Below are 25,118 nucleotides of genomic sequence, written 5' to 3'. Positions count from 1 at the left end.
GTAGAAATGATTAAGGAATGAAGCCCAATCATTTCTATTGATTATTTTGATATTATTTCTACAAATTACACAAAAATGGGTGGATTTCAGATTCGAAATCCATACCCTCCAAACATATCCCATTCGTGCAAGAAAACTAAACAATAGAGGTAGAGAGTTGACCCATACCTCTTAGAAGTTCAAATGTGGGGTTCCTACGGCGGTTGAGTGGCTGTTTTCGCGGTGGAGTTAAGGGGCGAACTCGGAGGCTCTCGGTGGTTGCTGGTTCGAATGAGAGAGTTTTGTTTCATTGTATTCGAACTGGGTCTATAATGACCATGGTGTCTCGTTCGAACTGGATAAATATCAGTTCGAACAGTTATTATATTAATATATTTATAATTATATTACTAATAAAAATATATAATAATAATATTACAAAGCATGAAAGTATAAAAATAAAACTAATAATAGTATTACAATACTTTTAATTAATATATTTAGTATATTATTTTTAAATATATTGTTACTATTATACTAAGTACATACTAAGAGCATTAACATTGGATTCATAATTTTCATCTTTAAAATTTGGTGAAAAATACATATTTTCCATAAACTCAAAACCTCCATATCCATAACCTTACATTGAATTAGCCATTGGATTCATCAAAATAATAATATAATATGGTTTTTTTAATAATAATATTTTTAATTTATTTTTTTCATATTTTACAATTATACTAACTATATGTTAATTAATAATTTAATTTGATACTTAAATTATTGTTTCTCAACTTAAATATATTATGGCTCAAAATTGGGAAACAATAATTTAAGTAAATAAAATAATAGTTATAGAGTGTGAATAGTGAGTCTTCAAATTTGAAGATGAATTGGAATGCACAATTCGTAAAAGTTTCAGATTTTAATATTTGGTGAATCCAATGCAGTGATTTTAAACATGAATTCATCAAATTTTGAAGATTGAACTCATTTGATGAGTCCAATGCCAATGCTCTAAGTACTTAGTATTATTACAATGGCTGAATTATATAGGTACTATATATAAGTTATGATAACTATACTCCTATAGTTTATATAATATTATAACACTAACTATAGTTACTAGTTATATAACTGCAGTGTAAGTATTATATATAGTTACTATTTAGCTATAGTAGTTATTAACTATAGTAGTTATACGTTATATTAACTATAGTAGTTATACGTTATATAGCTACTACAGTATAAGTGTTATATATAGTTACTATATAGCTATAACTATTATAAGTTATGATAACTATACAAGTTAATATAATTAATATAAATATAGATATAGTGGATATTAGCCATATAGCTACTACAATGTAGGTATTATATAGTTACTATATAGTTATAGCTATTATAAGTTATGATAACTATACAACTTAATATAATTAATATATATATAGTAGCTATTAGTTATATAGCCACTACAGTGTAAGTATTATAAGTTATAATAACTATACAAGTTAAAATAATTAATATATATAGTAGTTATTAGTTATATAGCTAATACAGTGTAAGTATTATAAGTTTTGATGACTATACAAGTTATCATAAGTACTATAGTTAAAATAGTTACTATAGCTATTTCAGTGCAAGTATTATAAGTTATGATAACTATACAAGTTATCATAACTATAGTAACTAGTTACTAGTTACTATTATAAGTTACTATAACTATAGTTATTATATTTTATATCACAAGATAGTAAGTTATATAATATATAGTGCAAAATTAGAAGACCAAAAGTATATATATATTAATAAGTACTATATATTAATAGTTAGTAACTTATAATTAATAGTAACTTAAAATATTTTGTGATTGGTTCGAACCCAATAGCGTCCCGTTCGAACGGTGTTATCTCGTGAAATGTGTTTGGAGGGAAATTTCGCGCCAAATACTCTGAATGTTAGTTTATTCAAACGTCAAAATTCATCATTCGAACGCTCTGGTCGAACAGTGTTACGAAAATACCCTTTGAGGTGGTCTACATTTGAAGAATATGCCAATAAATATTCTGATTTGTTAGTTCGAACAACAAAATGACACGTTCGAATGTGAAATAAATCGCGGCAGATTTGGCGCCTATTCGAAATTTTCGTGTTCGAATGGGTAAATTTTCAGTTCGAACGAGACTTCACAAATTCATATACCTGAACCTCCAGTTCATTTTCACAATTGATGAATGTTTAGGAGGCAGAGCACGGCTTTGTGATTTTGTGTGTGTGAGAGTGTTGTGGAGAGAGAGATACTCACAGACTTAGTGAGAGAATGGATTCTTGGGAGAGAGAGGAGAGGTTCGAACGAAAGGTATGTTTTTTTGTATTTCGAGTTTCATTAACGTTAGTTTATTGCACATGATTTAGGTTTTCTCATAATGTGTTGTCTGCTTATGTAGGTATTGTGGATTGATACTTTTGTTTGGATTGCTTAAATTCAAAGTAATATTTATAATTTTTAGATTTTTGATAATTTATAGTTTTTAATTAATTATGTTAAACTGCATGTATATATTTGTATTTGTGCAATCCCATTTAAAATGGACATTCTGGCAATACATATCTTATGAGATTGTGATTGTAAAAATTGTGTTTTATGGCAAATGTTTTCTCTGTTTCGTATCTGGAATCTAGCTTTGTCCCGATCGAACGCTATAACGTTAGTTCGAATGGAATCCTGTGGAAGTAGAATTGAATAAAATATAAAAATATAGATTAATATAATATAATTACAACATAGTTTATATAAAATTAAATTAGAAACTTAAAATATAGATATAACATAGCAATTGTTAATAATTAAATTAATGTATAAAACTTATAAAAAATGTAATTAAAAAATAATATAGTATAATTGCAACATATTATGCACTAAAATTAAATTAGAAACTTAAAATATAGATATAACATAGCAATTGTTAATAGTTAAATTAATGTATAAAACTTATAACAAATTTAATTAAAAAATAATATAGTATAATTACAACATATTATGCGCTAAAATTAAATTAGAAACTTAAAATATAGATATAACATAGCAATTGTTAATAGTTAAATTAATGTATAAAGATTATAAAAAATGTAATTACAAAATAATATAGTATAATTACAAAATATTATGCACTAAAATTAAATTAGAAAATTAAAATATAGATATAACATAGCAATTGTTAATAGTTAAATTAATGTATAAAACTTATAACAAATTTAATTAAAAAATAATATAGTATAATTACAACATATTATGCACTAAAATTAAATTAGAATGTAGCAATTGGTGATTAATTTGGAATGTAATGTTGCAATGTATTTGTGATTTGGAATGTGATTTCATTGTATAATTGTATTATGAGTTAGATAGTTTTGAATTTTAGGGTTATTTTTATATGTACTTAAACCTTGGACCCGTTCGAGAGTTGTGGCCAAATATTCTCTTAAAGAATGTTTGGGTACAACTCTTGAATTGTCCAAAGTGGAGAGTTTGAGATTCTATCATCTATACGGCAGATATATTCAGTTTAAACTCTTGTGTTAGTCAATTAAAATTTTGGTTTAGCGATTCCTTACATTTTTCAGATATGTGGTCTGTAAGTTTTTCGGCCCATTAATAGGGTTAACGACTTATCATGACTAGCATACTTAGAGAATAGTAGGGAAATGTTGTCGAAATTTGTACTAACATTAGAGTTTATGACTGAGTATATATGCGATATAGATAATAGTCTCTTAGAATCAACTACCTTATAAAAGTTGGATTTTTTTTATAGTGTTTATCTCATGAATTTTGTATTTTTTGATAGACATCCGACAAGTATTGGAAATACAATGAATAAAAGCTGGATGCAACTGGGAGATAGACTTAGGCGAGACTATAAGGAGTATGCACAAGGGGTGAAGTTTTTTATAGAGTTTGCTCGCATAAGTGTTGACAATCGAGGATTTATAAGATGTCCGTGCAAGAAATGCAAAAATCTTAGTTCTTATAACTTGGTGGTAGTTGAGGATCATTTATTTGTAAATGGAATTGATCCTAAATACTCACATTGGATCTTACATGGCGAACTATTTCCCAAAGGAGTTAGATTTAGCAGTTAGACCAATCAAATGGAAGAGGGTAACGACATCGACATAGACGACATTAATGTGAATGATCGTGATGAGAGTGATGATAACGGAGAGGATATGACTGAGATGTTAGGCAATCTGGGGGTAGGAATATTTGGGATAAGAGATGGAGAAGGAACATCTGCACAATCATTTGAGAGTAATGATAATTTTCCAAGACTGTGAGAGGATGCACAAAGAGAGTTGTACAAGGGGTGCACTCATCATAGCAAGTTGTCTTTTATGGTGAGATTGCTTCATATTAAGTCTATTTGTCGTATTTCTGTCAAGGCCATCTACATGTTGCTAGAATTATTTAAAGAGGCTCTTCCTCAGGATAACGTAGTACCCCGTAATTTTTATGAAGCAAAGCAATTGAAACGAGGGCTAGGATTTGATTATAATATCATCCACGTTTGTAAAAATGATTGTGTTCTCTACTGGCAGCAATATGCAGAATTAGACTCATGCCCAGTGTGTCATGAGTCAAGATGGACATCCGATAAACGTAATATACCCCATAAAGTGTTAAGACATTTTCTGTTGATTCCTCAACTTCAAAGATTGTTTACGTCCCGGTTTACTGCCAAAGATATGTCTTGGCATCAAACAGAAAGAGTCCAAAATGAAAACTTTCTCTCACATCCTGCAGATTCTTTACAATGGAAGAAATTTGACGTCGAATATCCATGGTTTGCTAAAGAACCTCGCAATGTACGTCTTGGTTTAGCAACGGATGGTTTTAATCCATTTGGCAACATGAGCACTTCTCATAGTACTTGGCCTGTCATATTAATGCCCTATAACTTGCCACCTTGGAAGTGTATGAAGGGTTGAGCGCAGGGCATCACTGCCAGAGTTGTCTGAGAACGATATTGTCGCCCAGTTGGGGGATGTTTCAGAAAATAAATTTGGAAAAGATTCAAGGGTTCGAAAGAGAAAACGACAAGCAGTAGAGTTGAATTGGACAAAAAAAAGTATTTTCTTTGAATTGCCATATTGGTCTACCTTGACACTGCGCCACAATTTAGATGTTATGCATATCGAGAAAAATATATGTAAGAATATTTTGGGCACTCTGATGTCAATAGAAGGGAAGACAAAAAATACAGCTAACTTTCGTAAAGACTTAAAGGAGATGGGGATCAGACCGGAGTTGCATTTGCAAGATAATGGATCGTCAGCTTATATGCTCATCGGATGGTATACACTTTCAAATGATGAGAAAAAGAAATTTTGTGATTGGTTTATGAAAATCAAATTACCCGATGGCTATGCTTCAAACATGACAAGATGTGTTCGAACACATGATTGGAAGACAACTGGTCTTAAAAGTCACGACTGTCATGTATTTCTGCAGCGTCTGTTGCCGGTTGGTATGCGTGGAAAGCTTACTCGAGATGTTCGTACATCTCTCACAGAATTAGGGGGATTTTTCAGAGACATTTGTAGTAGAATGTTGAAAGTTGTTGCATTGTTAAAAATGGAAGCTGACATTGCAATAATATTGTGCATAGAGAAAGTAAGGAATGTTGGTAAAATCAATGTTCACATTCCTGATGATCACAACGGTGGCTCCGGAGATTCGACAGCGTGGCTTGCTTCTTATGTTGGTACACTTACTCGCACGTATGCACCGATTGCTACTTTCTCTTGGTCTAAAGTTTCCCAAGATGTGAAAGACCACATAAAAAACTGTTGTTTGGTAATAACCTACATCTCAAGTAACTAAGTATATAACATGTTACTTTCAAGTTACTTTGTATTTATAGTAATTGTTTATAATTTTCGAAAGGATGAGTTTGAGCTTAATTTTGGCAGAAGAGAGGATCGATTAACGGTTGAGGAACTGATGTCGAATGCATTTCGGAGGTACAAAGGTTGATGACATGCACATTATAAGAAGTTCAATACTACAATAGAGGCGCGCCAAAATCCATTCCAAAATATTCCATCAAACGAATGGGAGAAAGTTTGTGATATGTTTGAAGATCCTGCTTATCAGACAATATCGCTACTGTCTTTTTTTAATAATATATCACAGATGTATTAAACATATAGACTAATATTTTTTTCTTTTAGCAACGGAGTACTGTGAACAAAACAAATAGATCAAATTTAAAAATAAACCATCATGCAGGTTCTCGATCTTTTCATCGTTTTTCTAACAAAATGGTAAGTTATTTTAGTGCCCGTTAAATATTAACATATAATACACATTTTCTGATTTAAGTTCTAATATAGATTTTCCTTTTGCAGAAAGAAGAAAGTCCCGCTGACTATGATTTGACCCAATTGTATGCTAAAACACATAAAAATCGTGATGGTGTTTGGGCCAGTCCCGAAGCAGAGGCAAATTATGTAAGTTTAAGTTTTTTAATTTCATTGTCACATAATGTTTTTGTTACTTATACTAACTGCTATGGATCCATCTGATGCATCATTTGTCAACGATGCTCAGATCCTTTCTTAAGTTCTTGGATCACGTTCTGGATATTTGAGGGGTTTAGGACGTTGCGTAAAACCATCCTCCTCATCATCATCATCCTATTCTCGAGTCAAATCGAATGACGACAAGACTAAGGAATTGGAGTAAGCAGCACTTGAGATAGAACGATTGAGGTCCGAGAAAAAAGAGTTGCTAACCCGATTAGATCAAGCAGCGGATTTGGAGGTGAGATTAGAAGAGAGGATGCAGTTGAATAACCAAAAAATTTTTGAACAATTCCAATCAATGATGTCCCAAAACTCTATGCCACCACCATAGTCTTCAAATTTATCTTTTCTTTAATTGCATTTATATTATGAAGTTTGCACTACTCTGAACAATTGATGTTTGAATTACAATGTGTAATATTAGTATAGTATTTTTAGTTAAATTGTGATCTGTATGATTAATACAGTTCGAACGGCAAATAACCAGTTCGAATGATAAATTACCATTAACACATTTGAACCAAAACAAACCCATTCGAACAAAAACTAACCCATTCGAATGACAAACGAGATATACGAACGTTCGAATAATAAATTATTTGTTCGAACAACATTTAAGTTCAAAACCCCGTTCGAACGAATATAATTTCTGAAAATAAAATTTTTGTTCGAATAGACATAAGTTTTGTTTGAACACAAGTCGTTTGAAAAATTTATTAGTTCGAACGCATAAAATTTGTTCGAACACCCAGTTCATTCGAACAGAATCAAATATGGACATTAGTTCGAATGAGTATTTCATATTGTTTGAATGGACGTCTCTATTCGAAAAAGATAAATATTCCATTCGAACAATATATTGAGACGAAATCGGGTCGTCTAAAAAAAAATTATCCGTTCGAACGTTTTCAACTGGATCCGCCTAATTTCATCTATAAAAATGATTTTTTGAGACGAAATTTGATTTTTGTCTCCAAAAAATTTTTGAGACGGTCTTTCCGAGGCAATTTTGAGACAAAATTTTTTTGTCTCCAAATCTAATTTAGGACGAAAATTGTGTTTTTTGAGACAATTTTTTGTCTCAAAAAATACAATCTGTTGTAGTGATTACTTGTACCAAGTCACCTATGACTAATAATTGTGAACTTAAAGCTTCAATCACGTATTTCTATGTATCAATATTAATCATCCATCAATATTCTTAGGCAGAGGAATGGGATGAATCAACAATGCTAACATGCGATCCTTGGTTTCAGATTCGGCACTACCATGACCATCTCCATATTGGTACATGCATTGGGCTATCCTTGCAAGGTTCATTGCGATCTAAATATACGTTTCTGAGAAGGGTGAAGTAACAGTGCGTTCTTTATTAAACTTCTTCCAAGTTGCACTAATCAGAGACCTTATGTACTCCCGACCATCTTCTTCTCTAACACAGGTATCATTCATGTAACATTGGATTGATTTAGAAACATCACCTCTTTCTAGCTCATCCTGATGAGATAAGAAACACAAACATGTACACTCACATATACATATATATATGCGCACATGATATTTATGGATTGATGTTGATCTATATATGTTCATGTCACGTGGTAAAACAATTCTTGATGAAATTGTTAAGATAGTATAGATGGTTTGCTTACCGTCGCTACAACAAATTTGAGATTTTGGGACGAAATTATTTAGGGATGAAAAAAATTTCGTCCCTAAAAGTCATTTCTTGGGACGAAATTTAAATTTCATCTCAAAAAGTTAATGACTTTACAAAACCGTTCGAACGTTACAATAACTGTTCGAACATAATTTTCTGTGACAAATTAAATCGTCTCAAAATTTTTTTCCCTTTCGAACATAAAAAAATATGTTCGAACAGTAAAATTTGGCGGAGAATTAATTTATTATGGCGGTTAAAGTTCACAAACGTTCGAACGATTATTTGTTGCGTTCGAACGGAAAATATTTGGTGGCAAATCCTGGCGGGAAGGTTTCTAAACCGTTCGAATGGAATATATTTAGTTAGAACATATTCAAGCACCATATTTATACATTCGAAGGTATAATATTAATTTTGGTACACAACTCAAAATATAAAAAATATATATCATATATACAAATTTATTAATTAATTTTCTGTAATTAATTTAAAAATATTTTAATGATTTCTTTTATGTTAAATAAGATTTTTTAGTTAAATAAATATTATCAACCATACACCACATAATATAAATCAATAATTACTCCAGAAAAGATTTTATATTTAATTTACAAATAAAGCAAATTATCAAAACACCATATATATTGTTCATAACTATAATAAAAGAAAATATAAATAAAAAATAGAAACTATTGTGATGTGAGGTCTCTACACACATCCTCGACTGCAGCTAATTGTGTCTCTACTTGTGTCAGTCGAGTACTGAGCGTGACCTGAGTTGCATTATTGGCATTAATCGATGTACGTAACTCATTAACCTCTGTACGTAACCCAGAGACGGTAGCCATAATCTCTGTACACAACTCATACATGATAGTATGCACTGTAGTATGCACTGTATCAATCACTGCTGATGTGTGTACGCCGAGCTCAGCATGCAATATGTCAGCCATCTCCTCGCGAATAGATGTGCGTGATGCCTCAGCCTGTGTAGATGTCTCACCAGCCGATACTCGAGTATCTCCCGACTGTGCATCTCTCTGAATCTCAGCCCTGTCAGGAACAGCCCCACGAAAATGAAATCTTGAGTGTCCCGTGCTCCGTGACAGGGTGGTGCTATTGATCGGTGCCATCGGAAATCAGGAAGGCTGGGCAGGTTCAGACACGACCCCGGAATGTAGAAAAAAATGAGTGATGAGGATCCCAAATGGCAGTATATCTGTCGTAATGAACCGTGCCTCTGATCGGATCCTCTCAAATATATAACCAACGAGGTCGATCGGGATGCCACGAGTGACCCGTATCATAAATCTCACTCGATCCATGCTGACCTCGGTCTTGTGCTGCCGTGGGTTAATATTGTTGGCAATGATCAAATTCATAATCTTGAAGAAAGAAGATAAATCTGCCTGCCTAATACTCTTCGTCCCATCGTACACTGGAGCATCTGGACCAACAATCAAGTCCCTGACCTCATGATCAGCAAGTGTATCGATCTCATCTGTGTAATCTGGTCCCTTGTCCTGAGATATAGCTGCATCACCTGAAGGATCAGACTCTCTAGGTTGCAGGTTTGGATAGGCATCAAGAAGCCTAGGAATACCCAGATATGCAGCGAGTCTGTCCGCTGAAAATATAATAGGATCTCCTTGGACACAGATCCTGTATGCCCCTCCATCGTCTGGGCTGGCAGCACCGAGCTCTTTATAGAACTCAGTAACGATATCAATGAAGGAAACGAGCTTCATTCCTTCTTCTCGCTGATCTAAGATTGGTGCTCAACCACGATCATTGAATACTGATGGGAGGGAATGACTCTCCCATATAAGAGCTACAAAATCAGACAGTTTTACCTGTCACTCAAGTAAAACAGTTCTCTCTCGAACTGTTTGGATGGAAGGTTCTCCTGATCTACCACGTTTACGGCCCCGATAAGACATTATTATGAACTTGAAATTTTAAAAATAAAATATATATTCAACATTAGTGATAAAATCTAATTACGACGAAAAGATTTACAAAATTATCTACTTTAATAAATTAATTGATAGAATAATTCAATAAAACGATTAAAACAATTTAATAATCTAATATAAACAAAATAGTTCGAATTTAATATAAAGCGTTCGAACGAATATATTATATGGTCGAACGGAAACTGAACACCGTTCGAACGCTTAATATATGGTTCGAACGTAAGGGTTAAATCGTTCGAACGCGTTCGAATGGAAACCAGATCTAACTCGACTATGGCTGAGTCAACTCAGCGGCCATGAAAACACCTAAAATAGCATCGATTCCGTGGTTTCTTCGACAAAATACGTAGTACTCTTCATTTCTAAACATTCTACGGTAGATTTATGATGTTCTATGGTGACTATTGATAAAAAATCTAATTTTTTAAAAACAAAAATGAATAAATCCATAAAATTATAAAATAAACAGTAAAATGAGTTTGAAAATGCATACCTTCACTTGGGAGGAAGAGTGTTTGACGTAGGTACTGATTAAGGCGGCAGATGGCGGCAATTGTACTGCATTCAAACGTTTTCTCGCTTTTTCAAACGGTGGGGATGGCGGCGTGAGAGAAATCTTTGCCCGCGATAACTTATATATGCATAACCGTTCGAACGTTAAATATTAACGTTCAAACGGTAGTATAAAAACTAATATTTTACGTTCGAACGGTAATATAAAACCGTTCGACCTTGAATATTTCACGTTCGAACGTAATTTGTTTTAAGTTTAGTAAAAATTATATTAAATGTATATTATATTTATAATCTTATAAATTAATATAATATATATACTATTATAGTAGATTATATATACTGTAATATATATGTAATATTATAATATATTATAATATATATTATCATAGTAGAATACTTTAAATGAAAACATAATAACTTATATGTATTTTTTTATAGTATAATAGTAATATATCATAATACTTTACCATCAAAGTGTTATATATGAGGTTGTAATATATATATATATATATGATAGCATATAGAACTATATGGTATGAGTTTATATTTAACTAATATATATCATACTATATATTCCATTATACTTTACTATATAAGTTATATATGATACTATACAGCATATATATATAGAGTATAGATTACTAATATACTATTATCTTATAAATTTCTTTATAATTTATTATGTGACCTTAGTATATTTGAGGCTATATATATGTTCTCCAGATATATTACTAATACATATGATCTAATATTTTTCACTATACTTTAATATAGGATAATATATATGATACGATATATATCATATATAGTATAGATTATTATATATCATATCGTAATCATTACTAATATATTTTCCTTTATACTAATTTAGTATAGTATAATATATATTATAGTATATATTACTAATATATATCATAGTATATATTATTAATATATATCATAGTATATATTATTAATAGATATCATCTTATATGTTTATAGTATACTCTAGTATACTATACTATATCAGAAGATATTTAGTATAGATTACTATATATATGATAGTATATATAACTGATAAATATGATCTTATAGTACTTTTCATTTAATGATGAAAAAAATTATATTTAAACAAAAAGGTGATGTGTTCGAACGGCACTCGTAAACCGTTCGAACACATATTTGGCGTTTGAACGTATAAAATAACATTCGAACGGATTATTGCTATGGTGGGAAAACATCCCGCCAATTAAAGACTGATGGACTACCGTTGGAACGTAATTTGTTATAGTTAGAACGGATTATTGCAGTGGTGGGAACATATCCCGCTAATTAAACTATAGTATCATCTAATATGTCTATATATATTAATGTTGTTCTTTTATTCAAAGGTATAATGAAAAAAAAATATTAATAAACATTTACAATACCGTTCGAACAGTTAAAAATAAAAGTTCGAACGGATAATTTTCGAGCAGGAATGATTCAATAACGTTCGAACATATTATTTATACGTTCGAATGTGAAAATCTAGGAGGGAATTTTCTCCCGCTAAATATTTTCACGTTCGAACGGTTAGTAAATAACTGTTTGAACATGAAATCTTCTGCAAAAACACGACAGAACTTCACAATATTGTCGCTCTCCTCCCGCGCGCCCTTCTCAGTGTCCCCTGAAGTTTACCCCCTTCGCGTACCAGAGGTATTCTTCCTCAAACTAGCCCCCAAACTCAATAAAAATTTCCATCTCACTCAATTATTTTCGGATTACTACTTGCAGTGGAGCTTATTCGCACGGCATATCACCATCTCCTTCCCTTTTCATCTCCAAAATTTCAGGTATACCTTTTATATTCTCATGCATGGTTTGAACTTAATATTTTGCAAAGTTAGAAATTTGTATGCTTTGATATTGTTGTTTGTGTTGCTGTGAGTTTGTGATTAATGGGGTTTTCGGCGTTGTTGAAGACGACTGAAAACTGGACTGAATACGTTCGAACGGTTTAGGATTACCGTTCGAACGTATTCATTATGTTCGAACATAGGTTAGAATCGTTCGAACGTAAACATTACATCAATGTATTTACATTTAGAATATAAATATTTCTGGATAGTTGTAAATTATATGTACTACTAAATCTTTAAATTAAAATACAAATAGTTAAGATTTAATAATACTTAAATACTTAATTCTAAATTAATAAAATGAAGTTTGTAAATTAAAACACTACTAAATCTTTAAATTAAAATACAAATAGTTAAATTTTGATAATACTTAAATACTTAATTCTAAATTAATAAAACTAACATTTAAATTAAAATCTGGAATAAATCTTGAAATAATACCTACTAATTATGTTTTTGTTGTATTGTTGTATAAATAATATGTTGTTATTATTTGACATATATTAACATATCTTGCATTATTTGTTCATCAAAATAAACCTTAGACCCGTTCGAGAGTTATCAATCCTGATGAATGCTTGATTGATAACTCTTGAATTGTCCAGAGTGGACAGTTTGAGATTGTAAGATCATTCTCGCAAACTATAGAACTATATCTGTTGTCGTCCAACATTATGATTTTGGTAGATTCATCCATTGTTCTCCGGATATGCAGTTTCGGTGATGGTGCAACGACGTGTTAATCGTCAGTGCACACAACCAAACGAGCATATTTGGAGAACTATGGGGAGATGCAGCCGAAATTTTGTTGGACGTGACAGATAATAGATCATAGGTTGACGACTATGATCTTACAATCCCGAACGGGATAGGACCAACTACCTGGTGAAAGGTGGCATACTCATTGATTGGTACATGATACATGGTTGTTTGCTAATGCACATGTGATTGTTTGTAATGAATATAGTCGGCATGGATAAGAGTTGGATGAGAGTTAGCGATCGATTGGGTCAGAATTACAATGTATATGCTGAAGGTGTTAAGAAATTCTTGGAGTTTGCATTGGGTACATGTGATAGTGATGGGTGTATCAGATGCCCATGCAGAGAATGCAGGAATTTGCGTTCTCATAAGATAGACTTGGTGAGAGAGCATCTGTTTGTCAAAGGTATTGATAAGGGTTATACTGATTGGGTTTTACACGGCGAACCATATCCAACTTCATTTGAGGCTCTACATGAAGAAGAAGAGATCGATGAAGATATACAACTAGAGATTGTTGGAGATGAATACGATGAGGATATGGAGCAAATGTTAGGTGACATCGGTGCGAGAATGTTTATGGATGAAGGTGACACGGACACATCAAGCTCAAATGATGAGGGCCATAACACTTTTGCACGCTTGTGGAATGATTCACAACGTGAGTTATATCCAGGATGCAGAAGACACAGTAAGTTGTCATTTACTGTAAGATTGCTTAACATAAAATCAATGTGTCGATTATCTATTAAGGCAGTCAATATGTTACTTGAGCTGTTTAAAGAGGCACTGCCGACAGACAATACTTTACCTCGTAACTTTTATGAAGCAAAAAAGTTGAAACGAGGACTCGGATTTGATTATAACGTAATACATGCATGTAAGAATGACTGCATATTATTTTGGCGAGAGAATGAGCAAATGAACGAGTGTCCTATATGCCACGAGTCAAGATGGACATCGGACAAGGCAAATGTTCGGCAAAAGGTCGTACGCCACTTTCCATTGATACCTAAATTACAACGATTATTTATGTCACGCGCAACGGCTGTAGACATGACATGGCACTCATCGGTCAGAGTAAGGAACGATGATATTTTGTCACATCCTGCTGACTCCCAGGTGTGGAAGGAATTTGATCAGGAACACCCATGGTTTGCTGAAGAACCGCGTGATGTAAGACTTGGGTTGGCAACAAATGGATTTAATCCGTTTGGAAACATGAGTACTAGTCATAGTACTTGGCCACTTGTACTAATGCCGTATAATCTACCACAGTGGAAGTGTATGAAAGATCCATATTTCATGATGAGTTTGCTCATCCCAGGTCCGAGGTTACTGGGAAATGATATAGACATACACTTACAGCCATTGATTGTAGAATTAAAAGATTTGTGGGAGAATGGGGTTGTCACATTTGATTCATCAATAGGCAAGTCATTCAAGATGCATGCTGTAGTGTTGTGGACAATAAATGATTTTTCCGCTTATGGAAATTTGTCAAGTTGGAGTACTAAGGCGAAAATGGCATGTCCAACATGTAACAAACATACCAAATCTGAATAGCTTACGTACGGGAGGAAATTATATTTCATGGGTCATCGTCGATTTTTACCTGGTGACCATAGATGGCATGGTAATTCTAGAATGTTTGATGGAACTGTTGAATGGTGCCAACCTCCACCATATTTGTCTGGCGAAGATGTACTTGCACAAATTATAGATGTTGGATGTAATGAATTTAGTAAAAAACAACGAAAGAGAAAACGAGCTACGAATGAGTTGAATTGGACAAAAAAGAGTATATTTTTCAAACTCCCGTACTGGTCGAAGTTAAAATTGCGGCATAACCTTGATGTTATGCATATTGAAAAAAATATATGCGAATCTATATTGGAAACATTGATGTCAATTGAAGGAAAAACAAAGGATACAATAAACTCAAGGAAGGATTTGAAGCGGTTGGGAATAAGACGGGAAATGCAATTGCAAGAAAATGGTTCGTTTGTCTACATGCCGATTGGGTGGTATACATTGTCAAGGAATGAAATGGTTACATTTTGTGAGTGGCTAATGAAGATGAAATTACCGGACGGTTATGCCTTGAATCTAACAAGGTGTGTGAGAACAAATGATTGGAAAATAACTGGATTAAAAAGTCACGATTGTCATGTTTTCTTATAGTGTATCTTGCCTATTGGTATCCATGAGTACTTGACCAGAGATGTGCGCGTGGATTTGATTGAGTTAGGTGCATTTTTTAAATACTTATGTGCTAGGACGTTGAATGTAGAAGCTTTGGATCGAATGGAACGAGAAATTGTCATAATATTGTGTAAGCTAGAAAGTATTTACCCACCATCATTCTTCGACGTCATGGTTCACCTAGCCGTTCATTTGCCACGTGAGGCTCGGCTTGCAGGACCAGTTCAATATAGATGGATGTATCCCATTGAACGATTTCTTAGAAAGTTGAAACGTACAGTGGGTAACAAGGCCCGTCCAGAAGGATCAATTGCAGAAGCATATATTGACGATGAGTGGCATACCTTCTGTTCCAAATATTTCCACGGAGTTGACACTCTATTTGATTGGCCAGAAAGAAACTTTGACGTTGACTGAGCAAGACAACGGAATGTGTTTTCTGTGTTTTCCCAACAAGTTCGTCCAATTGGTGCAGTGCATAGTTATGACTTGTGTAGAAGAGAGTTCGAGAAAGCTCAGCGGTACGTGCTGAACAATTGTCCTGAGATAGAGAACTACTTGAAGTAAGTTTTAACTTTTTCTTAATTTAAATTCCCTCATTTACTTTTAAAAATGTCTAAGAATATAACAAATTTGTGGTAATCATCAATTTCAGTGATCATATTAACGTGCTCAAGGAACTGGGAGTAAATGATATAAACCAGAAACATGAAGAGGAGTTCCCGATATGGTTTGAAGAACGGGTAATGCCATTACATATGCATTTCTCAATAACCAATGAAAAAATATTAATTTCAATTTTGATATAGTATATGCTTTACTCAATATGTAAGTTGTACAAATGCATGCGAATAATCCAAATGATACATCGTATGAATTGTATGCATTGGTGCGTGGCCCATCGAGACGCGCTACTCGATATTCTGCATGTATTTCTCGGGGAAGTAGGTATCACACAATGGATCGAGATTGTTATAGGAAAACCCAAAATAGTGGTGTCCTAGTCGAAGGAAGTCATGATGGAGAAAATATTGATTTCTATGGGGTTATTGTCGATATAATTGGAATGAAATATTTGGGAGAGATTGTGGTATATCTGTTTAAGTGTGATTAGTGGGATTTAAGCAATCCTCGTACTGGAGTCTGTGATGATGAATATTTTTTGAGTGTTAATACATCAAAAAAATGGTATGAAGATGATTATTTTATTTTGGTTTCTCAAGCATCTCAAGTATATACTTAGATGACCCGAAGTTAGGAAATCAATGGCCAGTAGTACAAAAATATTCTCCAAGAAATATATATGATGTTATCCTTCAGGCGGAAGGACAAGATGAAAAAGAATATGACTCCTCTACTCAAGAAGCATACCAAGAGAGTCAACCCGCTTTAAATTTGTTTGTGGATTTGAGCCAGTATGAGATGATTCCATTAAATAGAGAAGATATTGAGGCTGAAATTGTTGATGCGACAGTTGAGGAAAATGTTGAATCATCTGAAGTATCTATAGATGATGAGAGTGAATTGTCAAATGAAATTGATACAGATTATGATTGACCAATTATGTGTTAACATTACAGTTGATGACAAATATTTTACTTATTGAATGTATTAGTAGTTTGAAATTATGCCGCCAAAGAGGAAGGAAGTTCGCAACCCATCTCCACCTGTTCCTAGCTCTCCTTCAGACTCACCATTAGAGATTGACTCTACAGAACAAGGTAAAAATCTAATACTCATAAAAGTTATTAGTTAAGGTCCTATAATAGACATATAAATGAAATTGATTACAATGTTATTTTTTATAGAGTCTACAGTACAATCTCGTCAAGGTCGAGGCACCACTAGAGGGGTGACGTTGGAAAAATATCGGAAGGTGGGTAAGATCAAGGTTAACATTCCTGACGAACATAACGGGGGCGAAGGACAACCAGCAGCTTGGCTTGCATCGCATGTGGGTGCTCTTACACGAACTTACGCACCTTTGGCTACGACTTCATGGAAGAAAGTCCCCCAAGATGTTAAAGAGCTTATCAAGAAGAGTTGTTTGGTAATGTTTAAAACATTGATTTAGTAGAATAAATTTCTATATTTTACTTAAATTTAGAATATTATAAATGATAATGTGTTTGTGACTATTATTTTCAAGGATGATTTCGAATTAAATTTTGGTCGGATAGAGGAGCGTAAAACTGTGGAAGAGCTTATGGGTAATGCATTTCGCAAATATAAGGCGAGGTGTCATGAGCATTATAATAAGTTTGAGAAGAAGGAAGATGCACGCCAACATCCTTTTCAGGATGTCCGACCTTCTGAGTGGAAAAAACTTTGTAATATGTTTGAGGATCCATCATATCAGGTATAATTAAATTTAATTATTTTACTTGCCCTATTTGTCATTTCGCTTCATAATATTTTTAATTTCTTTGCAGGAGCGAAGTTCTATAAACAAAACAAATAGATCAAAATTGAAGATTAATCATCATGCAGGCTCAAGATCTTTCCATCGCCTTTCTAAGAAATTGGTATTGCTATTTTTTTTATTGGATATAGTTAATTATTTGGATGAATCATAATGACTTTATACCTTAACACATTTATTGTAGCAAGATTCAGATACTAATTATGATTTGACAAAATTATATGCTGCATCGCACACTGATTGTAATGGAGAGTGGACTCATCCTGATGCCCGTGAAAATTATTTAAGTATTATAACCTGTTTTAATTAAATATATTAGAATATTTTTGACGATATTAATTCTTTATCTTATATATGTCTAGGATAAAATGGTTGCCCTATGTGCTGAATCTGCGTCAGATCAAAATTCATCAACAAGTGATATTGATATTTTTACACAAGTCCTGGGTCAACGTTCAAAATTCCTCTTCTTCTGGGAATGCATCTATGACTTCTATAGCGCTAGAGAATGCGAATTCCAGAATCGAAGAATTGACTGCAAGGCAGCATGAGTTAGAGGCTCAATTGGCAAAACAAGCAGATATGGAGATGCGCCTCAAACAACATGAAGAACAACAAGAAGAGTTCAGAAGACAGATGCAACTCCAAATGCAGCAGCTTATGCAACAGTACAAGCCTCCAAGCAACTGATGGCTTTTTATGTACATATTTTGGGATTATCTATTTATGTACGAATAATGCCCGTCTCGACTGTTATTTATTTAGTTTGCGCTTATTATAACACTTTTGTGAGTGTTAAACAATTTCTAATGTATTTTTTCAAATATTATGAATATCTATTTGGTTTTCTATTATTGATTTAAATTGAAGAGATTTCGTTCTAACGAACATAAAACGTTCGAACTCTATGTTTGAACGACAATAGCGTTCGAACGTTAACATAATGTTCGAACAAAATTTATGTTCGTAGAGTTTGAACGATCACACAACGTTCGAACGTCATTTATTTCAGTCGTCTTCGAACATAACCTATACCGTTCGAACCCATATACCGTTCGACCTGACCATTTAACGTTCGAACACAAAGATAAATTCATACGGTTCGAACGACTTCATGTTTGTTCAAACATATTTCGCAATTGTTCAAACACGTCACTACTGTTCGAACTTAAAATTGTTTCCGTTCGAACGATATTCTGGGATGAATTTCAACCGTGACAAAAAGAAATTACCGTTCAAACATGTTCAAACGGTTTCTTTCAATTTCGTCCCAAAAGATATTTTTTGGGACGAAATGGTGTTTTTTGTCCCAAAATACCTTTTGGCACATTGATGTTGGAACGACATTGGGACGAATTTTTTTGGTCCCAAAAACATTTTTGGGACGAAATTGGGGTCTTTTGGGACGAAACTTTTCATCCCCAAAGACCCTTTCTGCTGTAGTGCGTAGATGTTCCAAGATCATCCATAAGTCGTAGAATCATTGATGAGCAACGAATTATATTCGGATACTCTTGATCCAAGAAACCACATGATTCCTTTGTTATTATTCGATTTGTGACAGCAAAATAAGCATGCACCAGTATAACTGCATGGTGCCGATATTGAAACCCCTGCATTTTAAATGTATTCTTGAAAGCTAGGTGTATAACCATTGTAATACCACTTTGCCTCCAACAGATAAGCTTTACATAAATCTACCCACTGAAATATTCATAGTAGAGCAAGGAGCTAGAGGAAGTATATATAATACATACAAGAAAACAATGTTAGTGAAGAAATGATTATGAATTTAGAAATCAAGGTCTTACTGCTTTTTTTTAGGTATCGAATGTTGTTGAATCCTTTAATTTCTCCTTGAGAGTTTCAAAGCCATTTCATTAATGGTATTATGAACAGACATCCCATATGGAATCACTAAAGGTAAATCATATATATATATATATGTATATATATATATTAAGCATTAGATTTGCAATACCATTAATGGTTAATACAAACCTCTCAATAGCATCAGTGAAAATCTCAAGTTCATCCAACGTGCCATATACATCATACACATGATCATCTATTGTTGTTATTAGTGCATTGACTTTTGTTAACACTCTCCTATTATATCCAAGCTCAGGTTGAAATGATACTCCCACTGTCCATAGGAAATTCTCCATAAATCTATCCCTTGCAAAGCTCAAGTCTCCAAGACCAGTGTGTCTCCACCACCTTTATATGAACCAAAGAAAACCATATCAATTTTAGAACTCAAGCAATGCATTTTACTATCTTTTGAATTGTATATCAAGTGAAGATCTTTATAGTTAATCTTGTTGAGATGCAAATAAAAAAATATGAGGATAATAATGATTATTACGACCCATCTTTTAGGTTATCTTGATGGACTATTTGTACCATGTTGGAATCCAATTCTGCAAGCTGAAGCAAGATAGAGTTCATCTTCCCGCTCCTATATACATCAATGAACCACCTTGCTTCTAACCTTGGCATCCTCCAATGCAATGGAACTCCAGGGCATGGTTCACCCTTGCACAAAGATTTTGATCATTGCTTTGGTTCACGTATTCTTTGAGATGTTTGGTTGCAAAATTTCTTGCTTCCTCCATGATGCTTTCACCTTCTATCAAAAGAAATGAGGCTTCATACAAAGCCAATATTCCCTCAATATCATCACAAAGACATACCTTGAAATTTCCCTTTTCATTCTTTAAATTACTAAAAATCTCTGCAATCAACAAATCTCACACGTTGTTAACTTTAAATGATGGATGACGGTTCCATATTTATGTGTGTATATATATATAAATATATTAAAAAAATATTGAAAATTAAAAGCAATATTATCATCATGGTTCAAGGACAGTGGTGTGTAAGATCCCTTTGTTATATATATATATATATTGAAAAATCAACTCGATCGTATGCTGTTTACCACTTTACCTTGAGGAACATTATATCCGTTTTGCCTTAGCAGTCTAAATTCAAGAGATGTGGTATATAAACTCTCCTTCTTACACACGTCACCATCGTGAGTATTAGTATTGCCTATTTTCTTCAATATCCTCCTCATGTCATCCTGAAAGTGGTAAGACACTCCCAGTCTTTGCAAGATATGAACAAGATCAAGTTGCTTTGGAGGCTCCAACACTTTATGAAACATCATCGTCACTTCTCCCTTTAGTTCAGCAAATTTTCTGGTGTATGAAACTCCCTAAGAATCCAATTTTCATATCTGCTCATTACCGATAATCCAAAAATATATATACAATAAATTCAAAGACCAGTGATAAACAATATAAACAGAAAAATGTACCACATATTCAGTTTTCAATGATTGTATATAATCATAGTGCCAAATGGTAGGTTTGTAATTTGTGGATCTTCGAACAATTGTACTAGAGTCACTTTAATTTTAATCTTTAGAGGCCATGCTCGAATTCCCTTTACTTTAGCTGGTTTTCTTTCGGAATATTGAATGAGTTGCTTTGGAACAACTATAAGTCTAGCTATATATGTGTGTGTGTGTGTGTGTGTGTATGTGATCATCAGGTGGTGCCGAAGCTGAGACCGAGCCAGAGACCGAACTGTTTCCATGGCATTACTAGATGTGGTTCGTGCGGAACCATGCCGGAGGGAGTCACCGGTCTATGATCGGCTCAGAGGAGACAGACGATGCCTGTGCACCACATGGTGGGCGCCGACCACCTTTCCCAGTTTGTAGCAGCTGGGCTATCGTGCGCGTAACACCACAAGGTTGTGCGGTTTCTTTTTGTCGGGGTCGCTTCTTGGGTATGAGGGGCTACCAATGATACTCCGGTAGTGACAGACGGGGCCGGCGAACCACATGGTGGGCACTGGCCCCATTTTCCCACCGTGTCGTGGCTAGGCTTCAACCTGCTCTCTGTGCGTACGGGAGCACTGTTCACGCCCCCTTGGTGGGGGCCGTGGCTTCTAGAGCCAGAGACCACCGATGGTCCAGGTGGTGACTGTCGGCTGGTGATCGCAAGCTATGGGAGCGCTGGGGGCCGGGCCTCGTGCACACGCACAGTGCACGATCTTGCATGCAGAGTTGCATGCATGCAGACGTGTATGCATGTACTTTGAACGTGTACGCTCATGCACTGTGCACTTAAGTGCACAGTGTTTTATTCAAGTACTGTGCAAGTCTGAGGATTGTTTGTGTGCTACTGTGCACTTAAGTGCACAGTATTCACTTGTAATGTCCGAGCAGCGTGATTTCTACGCATTTGGTATTTACCGGGTGTGTTACTCTTTGCATAGTTCATTTTAAGGAACTGAGTGCAATGGAGCTCGAATCTCCGACCGGGCGTGTAAAGATTTATTTGCCCCTTTATAAATGTAAACATTTAAAAAAAGTTGAGAGTACTTATCTGGAGGAAGCTCCCTTCATTATTTGGAATTTCTTCAGTGCACAGGAAAATCACATTCTTCCACCTTTATTGCATCATTTTTCTGTGTTATCATAGGCTGTTCGTCAGCTCTTCCTTTCATCGCTTCAGTTTGTTCTTCTTCATATCCCGAACTCTGAGAGTGTATCGTTGCCTGCCTACGAACGACACGTGGGTTATAGGACAACAGAAATCCCATAGACGACGCCACTGTTGATGCCGTGTTTCAGGGCCTAGGCAACTTCACACCCCCGGTATACGATGTGAATTATTTGGAGCCCTTGGCAGTATTCCGGTGTGGCTGTACGGTGGCGGTTCATACTTCCATGGCGGTGAATGAAAAATAAGTGTAGGAAAAGTAAAGAGAGATGACACAAGATTTACGTGGTTCGGCAATATGCCTACGTCCACGAGATTTGTGGAGGGAAGTCTCCAATATAATATATCTGCTTACAATTACTCATGGATCCTTATGTCTCATTGTACAGAGAAAGTTGTAACTCTTCCTCAATATATTTCCATTGATTCCCTATTGATCCGTCTGTTCATCATCCCGATCTCCCTATTTTATCAGTCTCAAATCACTAAAAAACCTATCTTTCTATGTTGTTTGGGCCTCTTCTTTTATAGGCTTGTCTGACCCCCTACTGTACATGTCAGCCTGCCATGACTTGGCAGATCTCCCTTGCGTGAACACTCTTATTTCTTCTTTTGACCCTCTGCCATTTTACAGCCCTAATATCTCTCTTGTCTCCCTATCCCCCCTAACATTTGCAGCCCTCATGTCTCACTTTGTCCCTTCTTATCTCTTCTTGGTCTCCCTTTTTATCCTTAGTAATGGCTTGGTGGGTTGGGCCCTAATTTTATAGGCTATGGGTATTTTTTTCCCCTCATGATATATATATATACACTAGGCGAGGATCAACGTGTCTAACGTTTGGGTGAAATAGATTTGTGCAGATTAGTAATGTGCACAAACAGAAAAATAATATGAGTTTTTTATCAAAAAAACTTTATTAGTGAATAATTTAATGCATAGATCAGAAAATGAAAAGATTAGTTCAATGGAAACTCATCCGTCCAATGACATGCCTCAGTAGCAGATTCGCCAAATTATCTGCAAGTAAGAGATAAAATAACATTACGCAGACTTGCATCTACTCATTGTATTTTCTAGTTGGGTTTCTCTAGGGCCCTGCAAATATTCTGCTGGAGCCATTGTGAGGCAGAGTCTTCTCTAGTGGCAGGAGAGAATGCAAGAGAAGTCCTGCTTCTAGAACCTTCAATTTCTACTTTGCCAAGCCACGAGTTCTTGCTAACTTGGAAAATCGGAAGAATTGAACTGCTATAATGTTTAAATAGCAAAAAGCATTCTTGAGTTTCCAAGGCTGCATTCTCCTTATTTTGAGTTTCTTGGTTGACATGACAATATACCATGGATTCAGAGATTTATTGTTTTCGTTTATAGTTGGACACATTTCAAACACCAAGGCCTGTTAATATTATTTTGAGGTTAATTTTATCTTGGATAAGAAAATGTCTTTCATTTTCGTATATTTCCGTATATTTCCCGTGTACTTGGTTATGCCTATTTTCGTCTCAATAAAATTATTCTTGTAAAAAAAATCTTGAATCAAAAGTAGTAAGATTTTCTTAATTTTGAGTTCTCCACCCGATTTGAATTCCAAGGTCGCAAAATCACAGACCATTATAAATAATATTGTATTAATAGTTGTAAAAAAAAAAAAATGTGTATCCTTACCCATTGATTATGAATATTTTTGTAAGTTTTTGTGATTTTTTATTTTTTTTTTAAATTTTGATTGATTTTTTTTTACAATATTTTTTTAATGTTTTCCTTCTTCTGTGGCAACCAGGGTTTTTTTTTACAATTGCCTATATGCATGCACCAATTCAACCTGCATAAGATAAAAAGCACACAAAGACCAGCGTAAAGAGAAAAAAGCATGTACTGACACAAAAGCATCAGCTGCAGCCGGTGCATTAGAAACCCCAATAATCCCCAATAACATCATAGTCAACGAAATGAATTAAAAGTTTCTGAATAAAAATAATAAACCCAATCTGCAAAAGAGAAAAAACATATAGTGAAAAAACATAAAAGTGGTGGACTGACAACCTGCAAAACATAAAGGAAAAAAATAATAAAACCAAAACATTCTAATACTCAACGGATAAAGATGTAAAAAAATTAAAAACTGACTAAAAGATAAAAAAAATCACTGTTTCCAAAGCTGCAGTAACTTAACGTTAATTTAACGGAAATCTAACAAGACTTTCCGTTTAATGGTAGTTTCATAGCCACTTATATAATAGTTAATCGGCACAATTACCAACCTATACGCATGCACTGATACAACTAGCAACCGGCAGAAGAGAGAGAGAAAAAAATTGGGTACTGACACAAGTATGTAGAGATACTGACACAAGCAATATATTTTTCCTACTAACACAAGTATCCAGAGATCACTGATAAATATAATTTCCTTTCTCAGTGCATATTTTTTGCTTTACCTACCTAAATATAAAGTAATGTCAGTAGGAAAAAGAAATTGCTTGTGTTTGCGCGCCCATGCAAATAACATGCAGAAGTGCATTTCTTCACTGTTATTGTATTGAGGTCCTCTGTTTCACACTTCACCCCTAGAAAATGTATGTGTGAAAACCATTAGTTAAGAT

General features: G+C 34.1%; 1 pseudogene; it reads right to left on the bottom strand.

Moving 5' to 3' along the window:
* Window positions 1-7,702: 7,702 nt before the first annotated feature.
* LOC121255286 lies at window positions 7,703-24,451 on the bottom strand (annotated as a pseudogene).
* Between the last annotated feature and the right edge of the window lie 667 nt (window positions 24,452-25,118).

The sequence above is a fragment of the Juglans microcarpa x Juglans regia genome, chromosome 3D (genome assembly GCF_004785595.1).
Source record: "Juglans microcarpa x Juglans regia isolate MS1-56 chromosome 3D, Jm3101_v1.0, whole genome shotgun sequence".
In the NCBI taxonomy this organism is placed as follows: Eukaryota; Viridiplantae; Streptophyta; class Magnoliopsida; order Fagales; family Juglandaceae; genus Juglans; species Juglans microcarpa x Juglans regia.
The sequence above is the reverse complement of the archived record's forward strand: the minus strand, read 5'-3'. Positions and strand labels throughout refer to the sequence as shown.